This window comes from Aptenodytes patagonicus, chromosome 3 (genome assembly GCF_965638725.1).
Source record: "Aptenodytes patagonicus chromosome 3, bAptPat1.pri.cur, whole genome shotgun sequence".
NCBI lineage: Eukaryota > Metazoa > Chordata > Aves > Sphenisciformes > Spheniscidae > Aptenodytes > Aptenodytes patagonicus.
The window spans coordinates 56504381-56528496 of NC_134951.1; the positions used below are offsets into that span (position 1 = coordinate 56504381).

General features: G+C 40.8%; 1 protein-coding gene across 5 annotated transcripts in view; it reads right to left on the reverse strand.

Annotated features, from left to right (window-relative positions):
* Nucleotides 1-24116, reverse strand: part of HS3ST5 (heparan sulfate-glucosamine 3-sulfotransferase 5) — a 205335-nt gene that overhangs the window by 32745 nt on the left and 148474 nt on the right. The window lies entirely within an intron of this gene.

The following is a 24116-nucleotide window of genomic DNA, read 5'->3' on the forward strand; positions in this document are numbered from 1 at the left end:
AGTGAAGAAAAAAGCAAAAATAACTATCCATTCAAATGCATCCAAACATTAATCTGGAAATCGACTCTGTGTACTATCAGTTTTGCACAATCCTTTAGCTCTCAGTTCCTGATGCAAATACGGCGTGCACTTGTTCTCAACTTTGTCCCCTGACATTTGCAAAATTGTAGGCAAAACTGAAATTAATTGCTTAATTAGGAAGCATAAAATCATTTCCTGTGGAACGGATCCATTTCAATACGGCTTGTACACTGTGTACCAGTACCAGATACATAAGGTTTGTACCACTATTCACCAAAAAAGCCCGTTAAATGCCAAGTCCATAAGCACACTCCAGCTGTTTTATACTGCTCCATCAACAGCAGTCGAGGTAAATTACCCCTGTATAGCGTGATGGGCTATCACCCCGGAGTTACAAATGCAGGCAGTGCTCAACCATAGCAGCCAGCGCTGTGCTCCAGCACAGCAGCAGCAGCCGGAGGGTGAGGGGTGAGGGCAGGACCACTGGGCAGTCAGCTCTGCCCCTCTCAGGTGACAAAACAGCGGGCACACCAGAAAGGTTGCACCCGCTCTGCCCAGCTCCCCCCACACCCCTTCTGGAATTCACCCACTACTTAGCTGCAAAATGTGAGCAGTACTTTCACCCCAAACTTACAGCAGATAGGAAATTTCACACCCACTGTAAGAATACTCGCAGCTCCTGTGATTTCTTTTATAGATCTCTGTTACTATGTACTTTCAAAATTTGTTCAGAATACCTATTATACAAAGTAACAAATAGGCGTTACATAGCTGTTGATGCAAACATAAGAAAATCTGAGGTCTAAGTTACAAGATCACCTGAGTAATTTTAAATTTGTCTTTCCTGTCAGTTAAATAGGCTCACCCTAATTACTGAGAAAAAGGCTGCCATTGAATATCTCTCACCAGGATAGAAACTTACTATAGGTACCTCATCACTATCATTTCCCCATTTTATCGAGGCATAAGTGGGAGGGAGAGGGAGCTGAAGCATCTTGTCTGAGGTCATCCATCAGACCAATAACCAAGAGATCTCAGAGCCAGCCACACATCATTTTCCGCTGGATCAGCAAGCAGATCCCACTAACTCTGCAGCTGAAAGATCACTGGGGAGAGCTGGGGAAGTGACGGGCACATGGAACTGGGTATAGAGGACAGGGAGAGACTGGAATTGACTTTTTGAAGCTTGCAGCTTTATTGGATTAAGCACAGCATGACGGACTGTGTTTCAACTCTGACTGTTCTAGTTTAGCGGTATAGTCTAGCAGAGATAATACTAAGCAAGGTTTCAGTGGCCTTGGGGTGAAAATAAATTGTTCTAAACTTCCTGAAATAGAGCCTAACACTCTCTCCCGGAGACCACACCACTGAAATGCAACATACGTTTAAGTGGACAGTCAGAGTTCAAACATATGCAGTCATGCTGTTATTTCACAAAGGACTCCATTTGGAATGAAAAAGAACTTGAGGATAAGGCCATGGGAATTTTTCACCATCTGTGATAATAATTCAGAAAAAGCCTGGCATGCAATCTGCAAACGAAAATTCTCTCCTGGGGTTGCAATTCCAGGATTCACTTCCAGGATTTAAGTATTACATTTTTTGAATGCCTTATGATTGTTCACAGAGGCAGATGATTTCTGTGCATGGCACAACTCTTGGAATGAGTTGCCATTCGGTATAAAACATTTGACACAATGTATTTGGCACAATACTCGCAAATGACCAGACCCAATGCCGTACGTAGGCTGATTTCCAATACAGTATTCCACTATAGGTTGTCCTGTTCTTTCACATCACATTTCCTGAAATGAAAGATTAAAGGCTGATGTAACACAAAAAAAATTACATCAATTGGTTTTCTTAGTAATTTGGGTTTTTTACACCTGTTTACATGCACGAAAGTTTAATGACTGTTAAGTGACAAATCCGTACAGGTACACATGAATTAGGATTATAAAAATTGATTACATATTGTTAAGAATCTCAGAAATTGCTGTTAGGGATACTACCAGACTGACAGCTTGCCTAGGTAGTGGTTCCCTTTCTGGTAAAGCTGTGCTATGGGCAGGTTGGAAAGTTCAGCCCAAGCAGCAGCCAACATCCCAACCAGTGTCCAAACTGCCCAATAAAACCTGCCTCTGGTACCTCCTGCTCCCTGATGCCATTGCCCCTTCACAGGGTGTGCCTAACGCAGCGCTGGGTCTGTTGCCTCTGGGCATGCAGGGTTGGACCCCTATTTTCAGGACTATTATTTCCCCCTATACTGAGGGAATCTGAGCAAGTTATTCCTAGCGGTTTCCAATGGAGTCCAAAGTGTGCTGGCTTTTTCCTTTATACTCCTTCTCCCTCTCCCTGGAACTGAATGGTACAAAATGAATAAGAAACAACATAGTGAAATATAATCAAAGTGTACATTTGTAGAAGAACCTGCTTAATGGGGAAGTTAGTTACTAACCTTCTCAGTCAGTGATTGGTTTATGCTCAATACGTGGTACTTTTCTGCTTACATGCTTTAAAATTCTGGTGTCAAATGTATTTAATCCTATTCAGTTCGTGTCCTCAATCATTTCTTTTGACAGCAAGCTCCATTGGCTAATCATTTATTCCTGAGTCAGTTGGGGCTTGCAACACACTGGTTATTAATCAGATCAGGTTTTGCATTCATTAATAGTGAAATGCAGCTGAAAAAAAATCACCCTGTCTCAATCAGTCTGATCCCAGTACAGATGTGAATGTGGATTGAACTGAAACCCCCACAGAGCTGAACACTTCTGGCCTCAGCAGGAACGTCAGAGAACCCAGGACAAAACCCTGCTCATGACTTCTTCTCTGGTTTGGCTTTGTCTGAAGTTCAGAATTGCAACAATTCCGATCCTGAGATGACCATGGAGTCCAAAGGCAATCAAGACACAGCTAGAAGAAAAGTCTTTGGGGAGCATCCCCTTTTTCCTTTCTTTACTATTATTAAACAAAACTCACCTTTCAAACTTTTGCAGTTGACTACATTATGTTATATTAGTGTTAGAAACAGGAGTATTTTGTGTGAAGCCATGGGCGCTAGCTAGGCTAGACTGCTAGGTGTTTGAAAGATTCAGAGATATAAGGCTTTTGTAGGGGGCTGTTGACTTAAACCTGGGTTTAAGGCTTAGGCAATTTTGGACATTTGACTGTTGTATTGGCCTGAGTGTCTGGTTGCCATCACTGATGTCCGCCGCTTGTTCCTCTCCAGCCAGGCTGGCACGTCACCCTTTCACAGCACTGTGCTACAGACCCTTCCCTGCTTTGTGGTGTCATGGTTTAACCCCAGCCGGCAACTAAGCACCACACAGCTGCTCGCTCGCTCCCCCTCAGTGGGATGCGGGAGAGAATCAGAAGAGTAAAGTGAGAAAACTTGTGGGTTGAGATAAAGGCAGTTTAATAAGTAAAGCAAAGGCTGTGCACACAAGCAAAGCAAAACAAGGAATTCATTCACTCCTTCCCATGGGCAGGCAGGTGTTCAGCCATCTCCAGGAAAGCAGGGCTCCATTACGCCTAATGGTTACTTGGGAAGACAAATGCCATTGCTCCAAATGTCCCCCCTTTCCTTCTTTCCCCAGCTTTATATGCTGAGCATGACATCATATGGTATGGAATATCCCTTTGGTCAGTTGGGGTCAGCTGTCCCGGCTGTGTCCCCTCCCACCTTCTTGTGCACCCCCAGCCTACTCGCTGGTGGGGTGGTGTGAGAAGCAGAAAAGGCCTTGACTCTGCCTTGGCTCAGCAATAGCTAAAACATCCCTGTATTATCAACACTGTTTTCAGCACAAATCCAAAACATAGCTCCATACTAGCCACTATGAAGAAAATTAACTCTGTCCCAGGCAAAACCAGCATAGTGGCCCCATGTGTCAGGGTCGTCCTCAGCTGCCGACAAGCTGCATTTGACACATAGCATCCTGAAGCAGGAGAAAGGCTGCCATCCTTTGCTGCTCGGAGGTGCGTGCTCGCAGGAGCCTAGCAGCAGGCCTGCTAGTCAGCAGCATCCCCCTCTTCCACCTGTGAGCAGCGTGGCCCTCCATGGAGACGTTGCTGCCTGGTGCATGAAAAAGTGCCTGCCTATTTATTTTTATCATCCTAGCCCAGACACATGATAGTAAGCAGGGCTATATAGGTCTTGTAGGTAGGGACATAAATAGATAAGCAGATGCAAAGGTACAAATGAGTGTTGCATATCCTGTGTCTGCTGAGATATCTATATCCTTTTATCAAGTAAAACTTACAAAGCAAAATAAGGTTTACTGACATGGCTACCCAGCAATGTAAACATCTATAAGGGGAACATATTAAGGTAATATTTTAACCTACTTTTATGCAGAAAGGGAGTTTTGAAAAGACACGCAATTAACTGAATTCTGGATTGGTTTGGAATAATTAAAAATCTGATGCTGATGAACAGGTCTCTGTAGAGTAGTGACAACATTGCAATGGCATCTTTTGGAGTCCAGGCTCTAATAACAATGGCTTTATTTCCCTTATGCTTCTCAGGAGTAAGAGATTAGGAGAACACTTTTCCTGCCACAAGCAGTCCTAAGAATTAGTGAGCACAATATTGCATCTTTATACTGCTAAAAAACATTTTAAATAGCCCTCTAGAGATACAAGGTTAGAAAGATGGATTTTTCCACTATAAGGTGCGCATGCGTAAACCTTGTCCTAATATGAGAATTCCTCCCAGCATATACGTAGCAGTCACACAAACAGTCACAGGTGTGGCTGGATGCACAATTCTTTCATGTTAAAGGCAGATATTCCACCATGTAGTAGCACTACAAAGCTGAATGTACATGGTACCAAAAGATGTTAAAGCCATGAAGTGTCATCACTACTGTGGTATCCATTACTACATTTGGACTAGTAAATAAAGCAGTCCATAGCCCTCTCTTTTGCCTTAGAAGCACTTTGCACCCAGACAGCTAACTACTCTTTAAATAAGGGTGACCTCATATTTTGCTTACAGCTTCCTGAATGGTGCTGGAGCACTGGCTTAGGGAGTGCTAGCTGGCATGAACCCAAGTGCGTGTCAGAGAGCACGCCAGCCATTAGTGAACAACGGCAGGATAGTGTTTGAGCCCGTATCTTGGCACTGTCTTACTGGTGTAGGTGCAGCCCGTGGTACCTGTGTGCCTGAGACTGTTCTGCTCTGTACAGCCCAGTGCTCCCACCAGTGCTGCCTGCTCTCACAGTGGCTCTGGCTTCATCCCTCACAAGGCTTCCTTGCAAGGCTGGGATGCTGCAAATCAGTTCTTCCCAGCCAGAAGCTTTCTTTTCTCTCCTCAACAAGCTGGTATTGGAACAGGAATATTGGGGGTGTGCAGGTCCTGGGAGAGGGGTAGGAAGGAAAAGGACTGTACTGAGATAGGAAGGCTCATATGCTGGAGATAAGCATTCCCACAATCATATTGTGCTAAAGATCTCCCAATGAGCTAAAACATCCAGCCACCAGTCCAAGTCCTTCACTGAGACCTTGGACCTTACTGAGATCAGATTATCTAGGGCCTGGGGCAGGTGGGAGGGAGAAAAAGAAATGGACTCTCCATCCACCTCTCCACTCATTTCTTGCCTGGAGAAGTTACACCACAATTACCAAGTACTACAATACTTGTTCTATCACTTTTTGGCATTGACTTAGTTAAAGATTCGTATTGTGTTGCCTGACACTAACTTTTACACAGATGGTTGCTTGGTGTATGGGCATCAGGTATTTATATTCATCAAATAAGAATAAATATACATAAAACAGATCCTTTTGAAAAAAACAAGGCTACAGTTTTGCAGTATTACTGCTCCACAAAATAAAAATTCTCCTGTGTTTACCAGGCCCAGAAACAAACTTGTTGAGGATCATTAAATATGCTCCTATAGGAAATACATTTGTGAAAGTCAGGGATAATTTTAGTTCAATTACTGAGCTATTCTCTAGGAGGGAAAGATTGAAGTGACGTGTTAGTTTGTGTTTTTCCCATGCAGGCTTTCTCCTAAGAATCACTTTTTGATGAAGTGTCCAATCTAGTTTGAATAGCTCCAGACAGAAGATTTACCCAGCTGTTTCTGAGGAAGGTACAGTATTGTGAGAATTACCTGTTGTTCTTCGTTTCTCGCTACTGTCTCGATCTGGAGATGGATCATTTTTAAAAGAAAAGTGCATGTAAACCAGCTGTTTTATTTTGTGTACCCTAGTGCTTGTACAACTACTGTTGTGCCTGCAATTTTCACTGTTCATGCACCCACTGACTATTTCAGACAAAGATTTTATTGTTGTTGATATTATGATTAGCTATTTACAGAGTTCTGTGAATGTAACCTGGCTGTAGAAAACATACAAGATATGGTCCTTGTCTGTAGAAGGATATAAATGAGGCATCATTCCCTTCCTATTGGTATTAAACCTTGCCAACTGATCTCATTATCCTGAAATTACCAAACTACCAGATACGCGTAGAAGGAACTGAGGTGTGCGGGGCCGTCAGGATAAAATGCTGCAGAGGCTGCTGAGCAGAGGCTGTTTGGGCAGGCACCCAGAAGCATGTCAGCTGCAGAGCCACGGTGTGCCGGCACTGTACAGCAGCACCCCCTATTTCTCTCGACAGCCTTTATCAAGATCAGAGCATGTGCACTCCATGCCAGTAGTAGGAGCTAAACTGGCAGCACCCTGGGCTCTGTAGCTTCGTACCTCACTTTTCCCTCGGTGCACAAAGGTGCTGCTTTCTTTTACTTCTTGCAAGGAAGACAACTCCTCCAAACAGACTTACCATGCTGTTTTTCTACAATAGTGTCTGCCATTTCTGTTTCCCCCAGCTCCTGAAATTGCAACTGGGGCCAGAATTTGGAAATTTGCTGTAGATAAATCAGATATCCAGTTTTTACTGTCCTTTCTTTGTGTGTTCTTTAAGGCTCTGTTCCTCTCTGTGAGAACAAATGCTCACCCATCCCATTATGGTCAGGATCTCAGTGAGTCCCCCGCTATGTTTGCCTTGCAGCCCACCTTAAAGGCAACTGGAATAGACAGGCTGATGTGTGCAAGTGCAGAATGTAGCCCACAGCTTTTAATTTTCAGAATCATAGAATCATTAAGGTTGGAAAAGACCTCTAAGATCATCAAGTCCAACCGTCAACCCAACACCACCATGCCCACTAAACCATGTCCCTAAGTGCCTCATCTACTCGTCTTTTAAATACCTCCAGGGATGGGGACTCAACCACTTCCCTGGGCAGCCTGTGCCAATGTTTAACCACTCTTTCAGTAAAGACATTTTTCCTCATGTCCAATCTAAACCTCCGCTGGCGCAACTTGAGGCCATTTCCTCTCATCCTATCACTTGTTACTTGGGAGAAGAGACCGACACCCACCTCGCTACAACCTCCTTTCAGGTATCTGTAGGGAGCGATGAGGTCTCCCCTCAGCCTCCTTTTCTCCAGGCTAAACAACCCCAGTTCCCTCAGCCGCTCCTCAGAAGACTTGTGCTCTAGACCCCTCACCAGCCTCATGGCCCTTCTCTGGACACGCTCCAGCACCTCGATGTCCTTCTTGTAGTGAGGGGCCCAAAACTGAACACGGTATTCGAGGTGCGGCCTCACCAGCGCCAAGTACAGGGGCACGACCACTTCCCTACTCCTGCTGGCCACACTATTTCTGATACAGGCCAGGATGCCATTGGCCTTCTTGGCCACCTGGGCACACTGCTGGCTCATGTTCAGCCGGCTGTCGACCAACACCCCCAGGTCCTTTTCCGCCAAGCAGCTTTCCAGCCACTCTTCCCCAAGCCTGTAGCGCTGCATGGGGTTGTTGTGGCCGAAGTGCAGGACCCGGCACTTGTCCTTGTTGAACCTCATACAGTTGGCCTGGGCCCATCGATCCAGCCTGTCCAGGTCCCTCTGCAGAGCCTTCCTACCCTCGAGCAGATCAACGCTCCCGCCCAACTTGGTGTCATCTGTAAACTTGCTGAGGGTGCACTCGATCCCCTCATCCAGATCATTGATAAAGATATTGAACAAGACAGCTGTTTACTAGGAAAAATATTTTGATAAACTAGTGTGTGGTGGGAGGGTGAGGATAGGGATTTGTAATGGGTCAATTTCCCAGAGTTTTTCCTCTATGATGAGTAGGGAGATCAGAAAGGACTTCATATATGTACATATATGCACACACATATGTAAAGAAAGATTTGTATATATTTAAAAATATTTGCTTAGAAAATTATATCTGCTTCTCTTGAATTCTGGAGACACCTCATTTCTATTTCATAACAAGATCTGTTGCAACGGTATCATTTAATCTGGATATTTAACAAAATTTTTTAGCAGGTAGCAGTACTTAAGAACAAAAGAAAAGGGCTCCTACATTTAGTTTTAAGTGAACAGCTCTACTGAATTCCTGCTCAAAGATTTCAACCTGTGCTATTTTCCTCTTAATCTCTCATGTCATTTAAAATGGTACATCTTGAAAAAATATATCTTACTAGAAAATAACGTAGCAGAGTTTTGGCTTCTGCTAACACAATGACAAAACAGGTAGTCTGTTTTCTCCTACCAGTCTTCAGGTTCACGCCTACTGCCCACCTTTTTTCTTCTGCCCTCCTCCCCCTGTAATTATTTTCACCTGTACTTCCTGACATGACATGTGCTTACACTAATTGGACATCTAAATCACAGCGAAAAATTTGCATGCTGTAGGCTCTAGCTTTAAAAAATGCCAAATGTTACTAGTTGAAATGACAAAAGATGTGCAGACAAGGGAGAAAAAAAGGTGTTTTAATAAACGGACATGGGAAACCTTGTTCTGATCTGTTAGTATTGTGACCATTTGGATGGAACAGATTAATGGTATTTGGGTAAAATGTAGCTGGGTAATAAGGTCTTTCTCTCATAAATTCTGCAGAAGAAAAGATATTCTTGAAGGTACAGCTCCATTTGAATCACACCCGCTGCCCTTACAAGCATAAAATTTCTGTTGCTCTCTAGTAAGGGCTGTTTTTTCTCTATATATCCCATCTTTATCTTTTTATGGTGCATCTGATAATATTCAGTGATTTATTTTTTTTTTTTAATAAAGCTTCATTTCCTAGATCCATGTGATTAGAGAGGAGAAACAGAATAAAAGAAACCCACTCAATGTATCAGCAGCCAATTAACCAGCTTTAATGGCCATGGAGAATAGCTTGCAAACATTATTGAAGCGTTGTCCAAAAGCTAAGCTCAAGGCTGATAGAAAGCCAATTTTTTTCAAGAATTTTTAGCAATATCACAATTTTTGGGGCCTAACTAGATATTCTGGCTGACCATGCTGAGACTAAGTAAATCCAATGTCAGAAGGCATCTATTCAGCAGGGCATGACTGTGAAAGGCTTGTGGTGGTACTCTTCTGGGCAAAGGAGAACACTGTAAAGCCTCTTCCTTGGTCCTGGTGCCCGAGGGTACCTCTCCAGTGCACATCCCAGAGACCAACAGGACAGGGGAGATAGAGCAGACCATTGGGAGGGGATAGAGCAGACCATTGGGAGGGGATAGAGCAGGCCATTGGGAGGGATCCCACAAAAGACAAAACTGCAGAGCACTGGGGCTGTGAAGATGCTGAGCAACAGCTCTTTAGCCTTTATGTGACATCAGTCCAGGTTGATGCCCTTGGCTTAGTTGTTAAATCTTTTGAGGATGGCTCAGGGAAATACAAGTTCCCTTTTAGTTTTCTGTTGTACAGTTCTGCAGTTTTAAATGAATAAATAAATTGGTAACAGCATCTGACATCATCATCTTGTTAATGGAAGTTTTATCCTCTGGCACCAATATTATCTTTGACCATTATATACTCCGGCTGGAAAAGGAAGTACAGCACTGTGTAAAATAAGATAAAAAGGGGAATAACAGAAAAGGATGGACATTAGTAGGGAAGGATGGTCATTTGAATTTAAGATACTTCATTAGGACTCAGGAGATCGGTTTCCCCTTTGCCTAATGACTATCAACTGATTGGGTGATTAAGTATATCTGTGCCTCAGTACCATATCCTAAAATATTTCCTTTCTCCATCTCATCTAATTAGATTCAAACTGTTCAAGTTAGGGACTTTCTCTAGCTATGTACAGTGATTAACATAAAAAAGATCTGTTGTACTGACTACCTTGGCTACATATACACCAGTAAATTAAATAGTGACATCTATACCTTTAATAATATTAACCTCTAATAGTGGTCACCTATACCTTTAAATAATGCTTAACAAAACCCAATGTTGTCACAGTGTACATAAATCATATATAAGATGAAATATTGTCATAAGCCTGTATACTATACTCATACTTTTTTGTGCATTGCATATAACTACATACTATACATATGTATAAAATTGTATATTAAATGAAGAATATGAAACAATAGACTTTACATATAGCCTCTTTTTTCTGTCTCAAGATTTAGCCATAATGCTTTTAATTTTGTAAGACAGTGCCAGTTTATCTCACTCCAGAATATGAGCCAGGGTAGTTAACTGCGTGTTATAAATACTACATATGTTATTTTCATTTATATTGTTTGATTAGCATGGTATTTTACCTTTTAATATTTATTAATCTAGCAAAAAATTTCCTGTCAATAAGATAGTGCTGGACATAAAAAGAATATGTTTCTCCTTTTTGTTAATAAGGCTTTGACTTACACACAATTACCTGAATTCTCTCTCTGATGTAAATAAACCCACAGTGGTTTCAAAGAAGATATTGCAGGAGCTCCACATTGAATTTTGTGCAGTCATTTGAGGAAAGAATTGAAGTGATTTTCTGCCCTGTAAAAGCAGCTTCTGTTACTTCTAGCTACTTCTGGAAAAGTCTGGGTAGTGGTATGGATTTGATTAGCTCATCTCTTCTTTTGACTCAGGGACAGGGAAAATAATGAATGACTAATCACTTCAGGTTACTGTTTTTACACTGAGGCTATTCCAGAACCAATTAAAAAAGTCAGACAGAAAGCTATATAGATGTGATTAGGTTATAATGCTAATACAAGGAATTGTGTATAGATAATTATTCTGCAGTACAGATAATTCCAACAAAGACAAATCAGAAGACATATCAAACACCTAAGGATCACAATTCTGTCTGAATTCCTTTTAACTGTCATTTAAAAAACTGCAGATAGATTGTGACTTTTTGAACAATAGAGAGGAAAAATTACCCTGGACTCTTTCCTGCCTTGCCTTGCACAACATTGCCCTGCAGTTTACAGAAGCTCAGTCTGCACTATGTTCCTGCATTAATTATAGCTGGGGTGTAATTCAAAGCAGGTTTGGACCTTCTCTAAATTCCACCGGCTGGTAATAGTTTCCTAGGGACTCCCCCACAACTGCAGACTACGACAACACAGCACACGCCATAGCTCAGCTGACAGAGGTGATTATACCTCTGCATCAGGAGCCGCTGAATTAGACTCAGAGGCCAGGAGTAATAACACACTTGCAGCAGCTCAGGTACAGAAGGGAATACAACAGACAGTAAATTGAGGTAGTGCCATGCCACCCTTTGTGCCCAATTTCTAGGAATGGGGAGAAGGCTGGAACAAACATGTTTATATTATTATTTTCAAATAAGTTCGCTGTGCAAACATCACATTTTGAAATGCAGAAGAAAAGCGCTTGTCATATGTATGCAACTCCTCCTGACCTCCTGCACCATCTCCTTCTCCCCTCCCTCGTCACCTCTCTCATCTGAGGGTCCTCTCTGCAGTTGTGCTCAGAATAGGTCCTGCATCTCCCTGCCAGCAACTCGTATCTTATCTCAAAACATGACTCAGTACTATGTCTCCTTCTCTTTGTCATTATTTGTACCATGTGCCCTACACAAAGTCGTGTTACTCAGTTCTGAAGACCCCAGTGCAATTCAATTAACATCAAAGCAGCCAATTTGTTAGCTTCCCCATCACCTAAAAGCTCTATATTCACTGCCCGACCTCCCTGAGCATATCTGCTACTTTCCTGCCTTCTGCCACATAAAAGACCTCAACACTTCTACCATGCTACTTGCAGGGAATTGACTGATTTGATATATAAATTGTCTCGTCTTCCCTTTTTCAGTGTCTGCTGAATATTTAGCTGTCTCCTCTTAGCATGTTTGTTCCTCAGGGCAGAAACACTGCTCAGAAAGCATTTAGCATGCATGGAGCAGTGCTTAAGTAATAATTACTAACTTCATTGTGCACCTAACTGCACAAGCCACCACCTATAGTTCCTGCTTTATTCCAAAATGCATTTTTATATTGGTCCTTGAAATGTTTCAAATAATATTTTCCTAGCAAATGATGCCCTGTATGTGAAATAAAACCTTTGAAATAAAACCTTTTAAGAACTGCTTATTGACATCCATTAATCAAACTATGTAAGGAAAATTTGAAAAGCTTCTCAGCACCAGCCAAGCCCCTGTGAGCTCAGCCATGTTACCACGTCCTGCTTCTTGAAGTGTTCAACTGGAAATCTGTTTCTGGACGAGCACAAGCCGTAGTCTGAATGGGTGCTGAGGGTGGTATGAGTTGCAGCATGAAGTACAGTAGCAACCTAATAAACTCTTAGAAAATTACAGTCTTATATCTTCCTAAGGTCACCTAAAAAGATAAATTCTAAATATAATTAAGCCTTGATTTGACCTGTTTCATGGACTTTATATTTCACTATGTTTTTTTTAATCTTAATTAGTATTTAGCATTTATGCAACTCTGTGTGATTTAAGATGCTGAATGATACATGAGTTCAATAGAGTCCTCAGCTGAAGGACAAGTATTTTAGTGAATGTGAGATCTGACCCAAAAGCTATTTCCAGCAGTTTGTCATTTAGTACAGGGAAGGTTAGGTAGGTTACAGTGATATATGATCTTTCATGCTCTCAACCTAACAGCACAGTTGAACTGCTCCTATGACTTTCATTAACTGTATGCAGCTCTTATATAGAGTAAACTGAAAATGTGACAACCTTTCTACCCGTGACCGAAAGAAAAGTGAAAACTTGTGGTAGGTTTGGTCAGTCCATCAAAACTCCGTGCTCAGTCCATGTAAGCCTAAATGCAAATATCTGCTGAGTTTATTTTGCACTCATTCATACATCAAGGGGGAGAGGGGAGAAATCTTGGCGAGGGCTCCATGTGGAGCCCTGCCAGCATGCTGCATTAAGCAGTCACCCTGGTGTAGAAGCAGCCTGGGGAACACCAGTGAAAAACAGCACCTGCAAGTGTTCTGCAAATGGCACGGGCCTACGGAGGGGGTGGAGAAAGGATGTAAATGGGCAAAAATATGATGAAAAATGGCTAAGAGCCATGAGCAAGCAAGACATATGGGCAAGCTTTTTTGCTTAAGGGGACAAGTTAGTGGAACGATTCTTCTCTTCCTTTCATGTATACATAAAAATTAGAGCTGTTAAAATTTCAAGGAGTGAGAAATGGGCACTTTTTCTAAACAAACAGTATTTTGAAAAATGCTGCTTTGTTTTGCATTGTTGCCATTTTTCCTCTCAACATTTTCCATCAGAAGACTGACAAAAAAAAAGAAAGAAAATCTGGAAGATACTTATTTTTCTCTAGCCAGCTGGACAGATACCAGCAAAAAACCAAATAAATAATCATTTCAAGAGGCAGTTCATAATGTAATTTATAATCACAAACATTTTCATCAATGATGTTCCTGTTTTTAATTGAAAATCTTGTCAGGTGAAAAATTTCCAGAAAACTCTAAAGATAATATTGAGGGCCTGATTCTGCCTGTAGGCTGGTGAAGCAATTCGGTTGAACTCAAGTTGCCTTGCATAAAACTAAGTTGAATGGAGAGCTGGGAGTCTGCTGTGTTCTACGTCAGCTTGGGGGTTAGCGTATGAACAGTCCCCAATAGCGATAGTCCTTTTAAAAAGTCTACAAGTCAAATAAAAGTTCAGGTTCATATGGATATGAGTGAAAAAGTAAGCAAACTTATACTAATCTTTCTTTGAAGGTAATTTTATATCCCCCCCGGTAACAGCTGAAGAGAGAGTCAATAAGGAGGACATAAGGCTTCTCCTATCCATGCCTACCATAATGTTCTCACCAAGGCAAGGCTGACAGTAGTATGCCAGGAACAACTGGTGGAAGATCCCTTTCTTTCCTGCATGACCTCACAGGCAGTTCACCAGTGAGCATACAGTCTCTGGTATGCTCATCATGGTCTGGTATCACCACCAACATGGAGGTGTGTGGTGGAGGTCTGGAGGGCATTCAGGCAAGCCATGGCAGCGAGAGCAGGATTCAGGCACAATGTTGAGGAATATGCCTCAGCTTACAACCTCTTCCTATTGCGTGACATTAATTTGGTAATGGAAGAGCGTTTAGAATCCCTTTAGTCCTGGGTAACCTTTTTCCATAATAATTTTACTAAAGTGACTAAAATAAGCTGGGCTTGCTTCTTAGTACTGTAAGCCTGATTGTCACTAGTTGCATATGACCTTGCTGCATGCAATCCCTCCTTTGCTCTAAGACGCTGACTCAGTGCCAAGTACAGGATGAGTCAAGTGCATTATTGCAGGCGCCTTAACTTCTGTAGCTTCGGAAAGCAACTATTCCACAGTGCCTTCCACCCTCTCACAACAGACATCTGCATTTCTTCTATATATAGACCAAAAAGAAGCCTTTGAAGGAAGGAAGAGCCCCGGCATTGTGAGCAGGTGTGGGAACTCATGCTGGGAAGCTCCCTTTTGCATCACTGACTACTCCCGACATCTGCAGGGAGTTCTTGACTGGCTGCGCTTTTCTGGTGGCAGCAGGGACCACAGCGACACTGACCGCAAATCTTGCTTTCCAAGAAGTTGACACTTGTAACCAGCAGTGGCCTGAGAGCTATTGCCTTTCACTTGCCTTGCATCAAGGTAAAGTTTGTGGTTTTGGTTGTTTGGTGTTTGTTTTTTTTTTTTTAAACCTTAAGGTTAAAGTACATTAGACAGCAAGATTTCTAGCTTCCTTTCCTGGCTCTGTTAATTATGTCATTGTTACTTGGGGTATATGATACCCTGCTTATAAAGGGGGCATAGTATTCTTTTCTTTCATACAAGGCAAGCCTAGATCCCATAAAGACTGCAGCATGAGACTTCCCATGAAAAAAAAAAACCAAAACCCACATGCAATTTCCTGCATACAGGACCAGAATCTTAGGCAAGAAATGACACTGGGCAGAACAACCTGTAACTGTGGTTATCTGCATTGTTTCATGCAATGCGCCATTCAGCATGGTGGGGGCCCGTCTGCAGTGCTCAGTGCAGCAGAGAAGCGTGAGAGCCCTCCCACCCTGCCCGCTGCGCAGAGGGCTGTGGTGCTGCAGGGTGAAGGGAAACCCCACCACCTTCTCAGCATCCTTCTGGGGGGTCCAAGGTGCTTTGTTAAGGGAAAAGAAATTATGCTCATGGAAATCTGGAATATAACTGGGATGTTGCTTATTAGATTTCATGCAAAAAGATGTTGTGTGAAGGTTCGAAGGGCCACGGTCTCACTGGTCTATCTAAGGAAGTTTTAAAAATTAACACTTGATTGACAAGGCACTCCTTTAAGAGTAGTAACCCAAACCAGTGAAAACCACTTTTGAAGTCTCTGGAAATTAAAATCTCTCTCTGCTTTACTGCATCCTCCACATTCCTTTTAATGTTTAAGAATCCTCTGAATTTCCTCTACCGATTTCTGATATTTTTACTATTTATATGACATATTTGTTATTTTTAACCTAAATCTTCAAGACAGCTACGCTGAGAAAATTCTAGCAAGCAGAACAGCATCATGAAATTAGAATGGCCTTCAGGAAATAACAAATCTACAAGGCTTTAAATAATGTATGAAACTTTCTGTTTCAAATTGCCTTTTACAGCTGAGTGGTAAGACAGACCATTTGGGGATTTAAGCTACTAAACACTTTTCAAAATTTCAGCTACTGGTGAACATGCAAACCTAAAATATTTTCTTTCTTTTTTTTTTTTTTCTTCACTGAAAGAAAGTGATTTAGTGTTTGCCAGAACAAAAAATTGCTTATAAGGAAAAAAAAAAAGTCTGAATTTATCAGAGAAATTAATCCAGTGAATTATATTACAGAGGGAGCACATGTTATCTAAGGCCTTCTCATGTGCACACACAAAATGACACACCTGCATCCATCAGACCTGTCAAGCTGCACTCACTCATGACACCTGAGAGTAAAGCCTGGTGTCCCTGTCCTGTCCCATGGCTCACACTGCCGCAGAGCATCATGGTCACCCCAGGTGCCACCCCGGCAGTCTGTTGCAGGTGGCTGTGCTGAGCACTGCAGAAGGGGATGGGGTTGTGGTCCTCTAGCACAGACCAGGGATGTCTTCTGAGGAAACACATTGCCCAGCCTCAGGCAAGGGACCTGGTCTTTTCTCTGCCAGAAGCACGCCTCTCCTCCCGCCTGATGATGTGGGTTTTCACAGTAAGTGGCCCACAAAAGTGGCGGGGAGAAGAGGCTGGATTGGTTTTGTCATTTCTTCACTTTCGGGGAGTGGGAGCCGGAGAGGTGTGCAGCAGTATCCAGAGGACCTGAAGGCAGCTAGGGCAACTGCTGGCGAGGGTAAAGCTACCCTAAGCCCCACAGCCAGCCTGATGCCAACACTTATGCTTCCAAATGAGTTTTCAGCTTTCCAAGACAGCTGTTTTCCAGGGTGCCAACCCTGAGGCAAACCTCTCTTCTCCAGGGAGTCAGATATCTTGTCTAGAGGGATTTCTCCTGTAGGTCCTATCTCTGCCTGGCCAGCTTATTTGTTAATGCTCACTTGTAGAAGGGACTGAGAGTCATTAGCTCCCTTTGAACTCAGTATGAATAAAAATAATTTAGCATCACAAGCCTGAAATGATTTTGAGTGAAATCCTGGCATTAGTCAGGCAATGAAATGAATGGGTTGTTATTTATTCTTTCGTCCAGCAGATGCACGTTTTTACCACCTGAACATGACCCTTCTCTCGCCTCTTTAGGCACGTCCCCTGCTCCACTAGAAAGGAAGGACTTAAAAGTGAGGTAGGTATTGCTGACTTCAGTAAAAATTTTCTGATATTTCTTAATAGAAATATTAGAGCATGCTTTTTGTCGTTTCAAACTTTCTCAGATTTTGAAGAAGCAGGCTTGAGTTTTCTATGTCTGGTGTCTTTTTCAGCCTCAGTTTGGGCATGGAAATTTCATAGTCAAAATAATTCAGCTGTTTCAGAGAACAAGAAGAGAACCAGTATTGAACTGTGCCTCTCAAAAAAAAAAAAAAAAATGGAAAAAGCACAGGGAAGTTATGATGGAGAAAGCAAAGAAAGGGGCAGAAGTATAGAGCTTGCTATAGTATATAGCAAGGAGAGTAAGTGAAAGAGTGAGTATGAAAGAAATAAGTATGCACAGAGGCAGAGGATAGGATCTGAATTGAGTGCTAGGATGCTCATAAAATAAGTTAATCGTGTTGCCGTTTTCAGAGTGCAGTATATCTAGGAGTTATTTCACACAGTCTTTTATCAAACTTGTGCAAGGTGACTTGCCGCTGCAAAGGGATAGGCAATAAGGCAGCGTTGTCTCATTGTCACGTCTTCCTGATTACATTTGAGAGAACATTAAAAAATTGTGTCTTTTGTTAATAAAACACATCTTTGCTCTAAATCTATTCAATTTGTCAAGCCTGTTGAAATGGGAATGATTACCTGCTTTTTGAAAGTAAAAATCATTATACGTGTGCAAACCATTCACTTGGTTTCAGCATGACTTCAGACATCTTGGGGAGAACTCCAAATATGCAGACCACACCCAACCTCCAAACTATGAGCTGACTTTCTGGCATTAAAGTTTGAAAAATAGGGAACAATCACACGGAAGACTGAAATATTCTGATTAAAAAGTGTGAAGAGAAATCTTTCTCTTTTTTTTTTTCTCCTGACTGGAAAAGACATGTTCATTTTTGAATTATTTACAGGTACCCTAAATATTAAGCTCAAAATTTTCACCTGAAACCTCTTACCCAACTTTACTCCACAATGTAGTCTTGCTAACTGTCAATAGCAGCTTTTAAATTAATATTTTATCTTAAAATATTTTTTTTTCCTTACTACTATATTTTATGTGTGACCTACAAATTAAAAAGGTGTTTGCAGTTGTACGGATAGGAAAGGCTGAGTCCCTTTCCTCATCACAGGGTGAACTCCATTTTACTTGCATTGGAGTATTTTTCTGACTTCATCCCTTAGCATGAAAGAAACTCCTTTTTTTAATCCCTCATGGCATTGAGCAAAGTCATTTCCCCTCAGCGCAAGCTTTCTGAGAAAGAAAGTTATCTGAATATTTGCTTTCAAGGAAAAACATTTTAAAAGAACGAAGGTTATCTGAAAGAATATCTGAAAGGATTGCTGTGAAAGCATCTGTAAAAACACCTGTGAAAACAGATTGTTTTCATTTTAACATATTGTTAACTATGCTGTTAATGTGCTCCATTGTTGTGGGCAGCACACATACATACCTATCATAAGAAACTCTCTTTCCTTCACCTTTCATTGTTTCTATGTTAGTCAGTCATCCTACAATTATAAATTTGCTTTTCTTGTGTAAAGCATGTAATGACAACACTTTCAGGATTTCTATCGATATGAAGCTACATCGAAGAGATTAGAAGAAACACAGGGGCATAGGAATTGCTAAAGTAGATTAAATCAGAGGTCTATGTAATTCATTGCCTGCAAGAAAACTACCAGTATTAGATAATCTACAATCTTTAGGTAACTTTTCTTCCATGGAAAGTTGGTGTCTGAGATCTAGCTTGTGAAACAAATTGAATCATGAGAGTTGTGATCTCTTTCCTTGAAATAACAACCAACTTGTGAATGACGAGTATTCTTTGGGGGGATATTATAATGTACATGTTTTTTAAATATGCCAATATCTAGCCTCTTGAAAGAAAGTTTTCATTTTTTAAACACAAACTCGCACACATCATGCTATGTACTATCAAGAAAACGACAGCTCTTTTCACTGACATGTAGTATGTTAGTTGTGTTTCATACTTTACGTGAAAGGAAATTCAAAATATGTCCCGATCTATGAGGAAATACAGTATTCAGTTGATAGTATTTCACTATTACTAACATGAAAAATATGTGGAAGCCTTTAATAAAGGCTATTCTTAAGTGCAGGCTCCATTACAGTCTTACCAATTTGAAACATTTTTCTTCTCATTTTTTTGTGGCTGTTGCTGCTTGCACCTACAAGGTGGAGTACACAGTACAATCTTGTAATTTGTTGGAAAGAAGGATAAACTAGCCCAGAGGAAATGCTATAACATACCTGGGACATCTAGCTGTTCTTTAGATGTAAAAATTTCACTGAGACGCTACAGAACATGCAGTTTGCACTGTGCTTTCCGTGTTCACCTCCATGTACAGAGATTTGTTTTGAAAACTTCTGTAATTTTTTTTGTTTGTTTTTTTTTTTAAATACAGCACTCTAAATATCATTCTAAAGCAGATAATGAAGCAGATAACAAAATTCAATTAAACCTTGATATTTTCATTATAACTATGACTTCTAACACTTTCCATTTTAATCCCTGCACACAACCCTTCCACATAGTAAAATAAAATATTCTAATCATGAAAATAACCACTTTATATATCCAAATAATAACTGTAACAAAAACTTAATTAAAATAGTAATTTTCTCTTTACAGCTATCACCGAGACTTCTACCTTCTGTCAAGTTTGGTCAATGGGTTAAAAAATTAGTAGGAAGGCATAAGAGCCTACCAGACAAATATGGACAGCATATTTAAATAAATCACATTTTCTTCAGGAAAAAAAGGATAAAAAAGCAGATGATTTCATTCATCTCATCAAGTAATTCACATAGCCTGACATGTTTGGTATCAGTTCTCACTCAAGAGGCATACTCACATATATGATGTTTTTTTACTCAAGAAGTGTACCACTCCCAAATTTCACATGCATATATAAACCAAAAAAAGCCTTGCAACTTTTTGACTTTGGTCCATCCCTGGGAAAGAGATGTTTCTCATCTGCTGGCAAGGCATATTTGTCACATTTCAGGCAAGAGCATCTGAGCATGTTTTAGTTATCCATTTATTTGCTTGCCAGAAGGAACAGATGATGTTAATCACAGCAATGATGGAAGAGAGCATCCAAAAGGTCCACATGGCTTTTGATTAAAGCATGTTAGATGGTATTTTAACTTCAAGGGTTTTGTTGTTGTCACAGCTCCCTGTAGGGATGCACCTAATATATCTGTGCTTTTTCACCAAGTAATGTATATGATATGCTAGCTCTCTTGCCGTTACTTTTCATGTATCTTTTTCTATTTAAATCCCTTGATGATTTGGTATTCACATCTAAAGCTTTATCCAAAGCTTTAAAATATTTTGGAAAGCCCCAGAACTGAGTTTGCCTACTGCTTATTCCACAGCTCCACAGTTCCTCCTGGAACATGGAAAAATCCTTCATGTGCAGCAAGATTTGGCCTCACTTACCCCCTGACTACTACTCCCTGTACTGACATATGCTATTTTCCTTTACGCACCTATATTACTGCATGGGCTTCCATGTGGCCTGCATTAGGAACTATCTGGACAATTCTGCAGATGCAGAAAAATTGTTGTGCCTTGGCTATGCATGTGCCTTTTAGGCTGTACCTAAGCAAGGAAAATATTCTTGTATAATCCAAGTTTTGATCTGAAACTAATACCCTTGTATACTATCTCATATAAGCACTTACAGATCTAGCACAGGAAAGGCTTTTGTTCAAAAAGGTTACCAGAAACAGTTTTGCACAAACCCCAAAATGTACCACCCAAACTAGAACGTGTCAAATGCCTTGCTCAGACGAGCTCTGTTGGCAGTACTAATAGGGCTCTCAGAGGCACTAAAATGTGCATGCTCAGTGCAGAGAACAGTTCAGTTTTGCTGGAGGATGGGACTGTGGCCACTTGGAAGCCTTGGAGTAAGGGTAGTTGGACTGGTTGGAGGTCATCACGCCTGAATGCTCACAATTGCCACTGAAAGAAGTTTTATGGTTTAATCCCAAAATAAAAATGTGAAGGCATATTCACCTGCCTGGGGTGAGGGAATGGGTGAGGATGTATCAGAGAAAGGAAACTTTGAGGAGCTGGGATTCATACAGAGACCATCTCGGAGGATGTATTTCCACAGGCAGGTGGGAAGCTAGGACACTGTAAAACTTCAGCTCAGGGACTACATCAAAATTCTGGTTCTTTCTAATGAACAGATTTAATCACTAATGAGGAATAACCATCTCTCTAAAGAGTCTCTGTTGTCATTTGTCATTACACATACACAAAACTGACTTGGAAACTGAGTTGAACAGTGAGCTCAATAGTGAGGTTGAATAGTGAGACAGTTGGTATGACAAAAATTGCATGTTAGTCCAAAAAAAGCCCTGACTGAGAAGAGTTACAGAAGGAATTTCATGGTAGCAAATGACAGGAAAATGAGATGGCAGACAAAATTCAATGTTGAAAGAGACAAACTAATATATGTTGGTAGGAACAACCTTAAGTATACATGTACACTAAAGCATGGTCATGAAAATCAGCTCTTGCCCATCAGGAGAAATGGACGCAAATAGCTCTGTGCAAAATGTCAGCTTAGTCCTCAGGGCAGTTGAAATAACAAAGAAATGGTAGAAAAGAAAGGGATAATAAGAGAGGAAACATCATCATGTCACTGTGTGCATTCCTGGTGTGTCTTGAATTCTGCAGATAGTTCTGGCTGTGTCACTTCAAAAGGGGCAAAGTAGAATTACAAATTCTTCACAGAAGAATGATAATGTTGTGCAATGACCTCCCTGTGAGGAGTAATTACATAAACTGGAACTCTTCAGGTTGAAAAAGGAATATTGGTAGAAGGAAAATATGATTTAAGTCTATAAAATTATGAGTTGCATGGAGATACTGAACAAGAGACTGATTATCCATTATTTTTCAGGATGTAAGAACTCGGAAGAACCAAATGAGATTATCATTAGGAGCTTTAAAATAAACAAAAGGAAGTACTTTTTCAAATAAGGCATAATTCAGTTGTGGAACTCTCTGTGAATGTCAGAAGTAGAAGTGGATTCAAAGGCAGATTGAAGACTTTCAATGAAAAATCCATCAAAAGCTATTAAACACAGTGAAAAGATTACAACATACAGCTCACAAAGTCTCTGAAATGCAAATTACTGGGAGTAGCAAGGGTACAAGTTTAAGTATCATTCCGTATTTGCCCTGTTTCTTAGACTTCTTCCATACGCACACTTTATTTATTCTTGTCAGAAATGGGATACTGGAGTAAATGCACTTTTGAGCTGATCCTGCACAGCTGTTCTGTGTGTAGTATATAACTCAGCTTTCACTTAAGCCAACAAGGTAATTTCATTGACTTTAATGGGAGCTGAATTAGGTCATCTGAGAGAATGAGCCTCCCAATATGATGTTTTGCTAAGGATATGAAAGCTAGATTTGTTAGATTGGTAAATGTAAATTCAAAGGAAATGACAAAGTTGCCCAAACCACAGAGTGCCTGCAATGTAGCTGCAAAGCAAAACCACTGTAGGGATTTATTTTAAAACCATATGCAAAATCTATAGGTTAATGATTTATCTATTCTTGAATTTAAGTGACTGGCCAGCCGACTGCTTTTGCTCTCTCAAGTGGTAGCTGATCTGGTTGCGTAACTGTTCACCTGAGCTTATAAAATGCATGGTCAATTCAAGGTCAGTCTATAGTTTTGTGAAATTAAGATGATAATAGATATGGCCGAACTACAAACATGTCACGTCCTTTTCCCAAATTATTTGCTTTCCTGAGACACTCGTTAGTAAGTGCACAATTAGATCAATATTATTTGATTTTCTTTTCTTTTAGAGAAAGAAGAACTCTTTTAGAAAACAAGTCGTGTTTGCAGACAGAACATGTTCTTAAAAAAGAAAGAAAATAAAACCAGACCAGAATAATTATTTTAAGAGTGTAAACCACAGTTATTGCTTTAGTCCTACTACCATGACTAAGTTTGTTACCTAAGGCAAGCTATATACCAGTGGCATATTAGGGTGGATAAACATAAAATTGACTGACAAAAAATATTTATTTACATGAAAGAACAATATTTTTAATTTTGAGGAAATATTGCTTTTGCGTGTGAAAGCATGTTCTCAAGACATCTCTTGTCCAAGCGCTGTAACATTGTGCCTACGTGTAAGACTCCCTGTATGCTATGTGGGGAGAAGGAAGAATCCCTTCAACTGCAGTGCCCTAAAAATATGAAGAGTAATTCAGGTACCTAGACATAGGCATTTAATGCCAATTGAGATGCCCTTTGATAATTCAAGACACATGGTGCTAACAGATATGACACAGGAATGACAGAGGACTCCCACCTTTCAGAGTTGTGATACTCTGGGGCACCTCAAAATGTATTAGGGACATATATTTAGATACTTGATTAATTCCCTAGGTTTCAAATTTAAGCAAGCTAGGGGGGGGCTCTCTCAATGGAGACTAACAGGTACATCCCAAAGGCTGTTCATCTCAGCCTATGATACCATTTTGAAATAGTACCTGTCACTTGTGGAAGGTTGCCTTTCTCTGCAGAGAGCAGGTCTTAATGGGTAACCTACTAGCTCAGGCTTGACTCCTCGTTCTTCTTCAGCCAGTGTCAAGCAAGATGAATCACACCCAGTTATTCTACTGGGGGACTGTTACACTATTGCAACACAAATATTAATAATGCATAGGGGTTTTGTTCCCCAGAGCTCAGAACAAGCTCTAAGGACTTAATGTTAAATGCTTCTCTTTCTTGATGAGGGAATGGAGTAAGGGGAGTGAAGTGACTTAACCCAGTTCACTTGGCAGGCTATCAGCAGAGCTAGCAATGCAGTCCTTGCTTGTGGATGACTAAATATGGTATATAAAAGCTAATTTATCCTAATAATGAATTGTTAATAACCTGGCTGGAAACAAAGATAGAACTAATCAGATTTGTTTCATGTTTCATGGTGAGTCAAATATTAAATATAACTAATATAGGTGAACGAATTA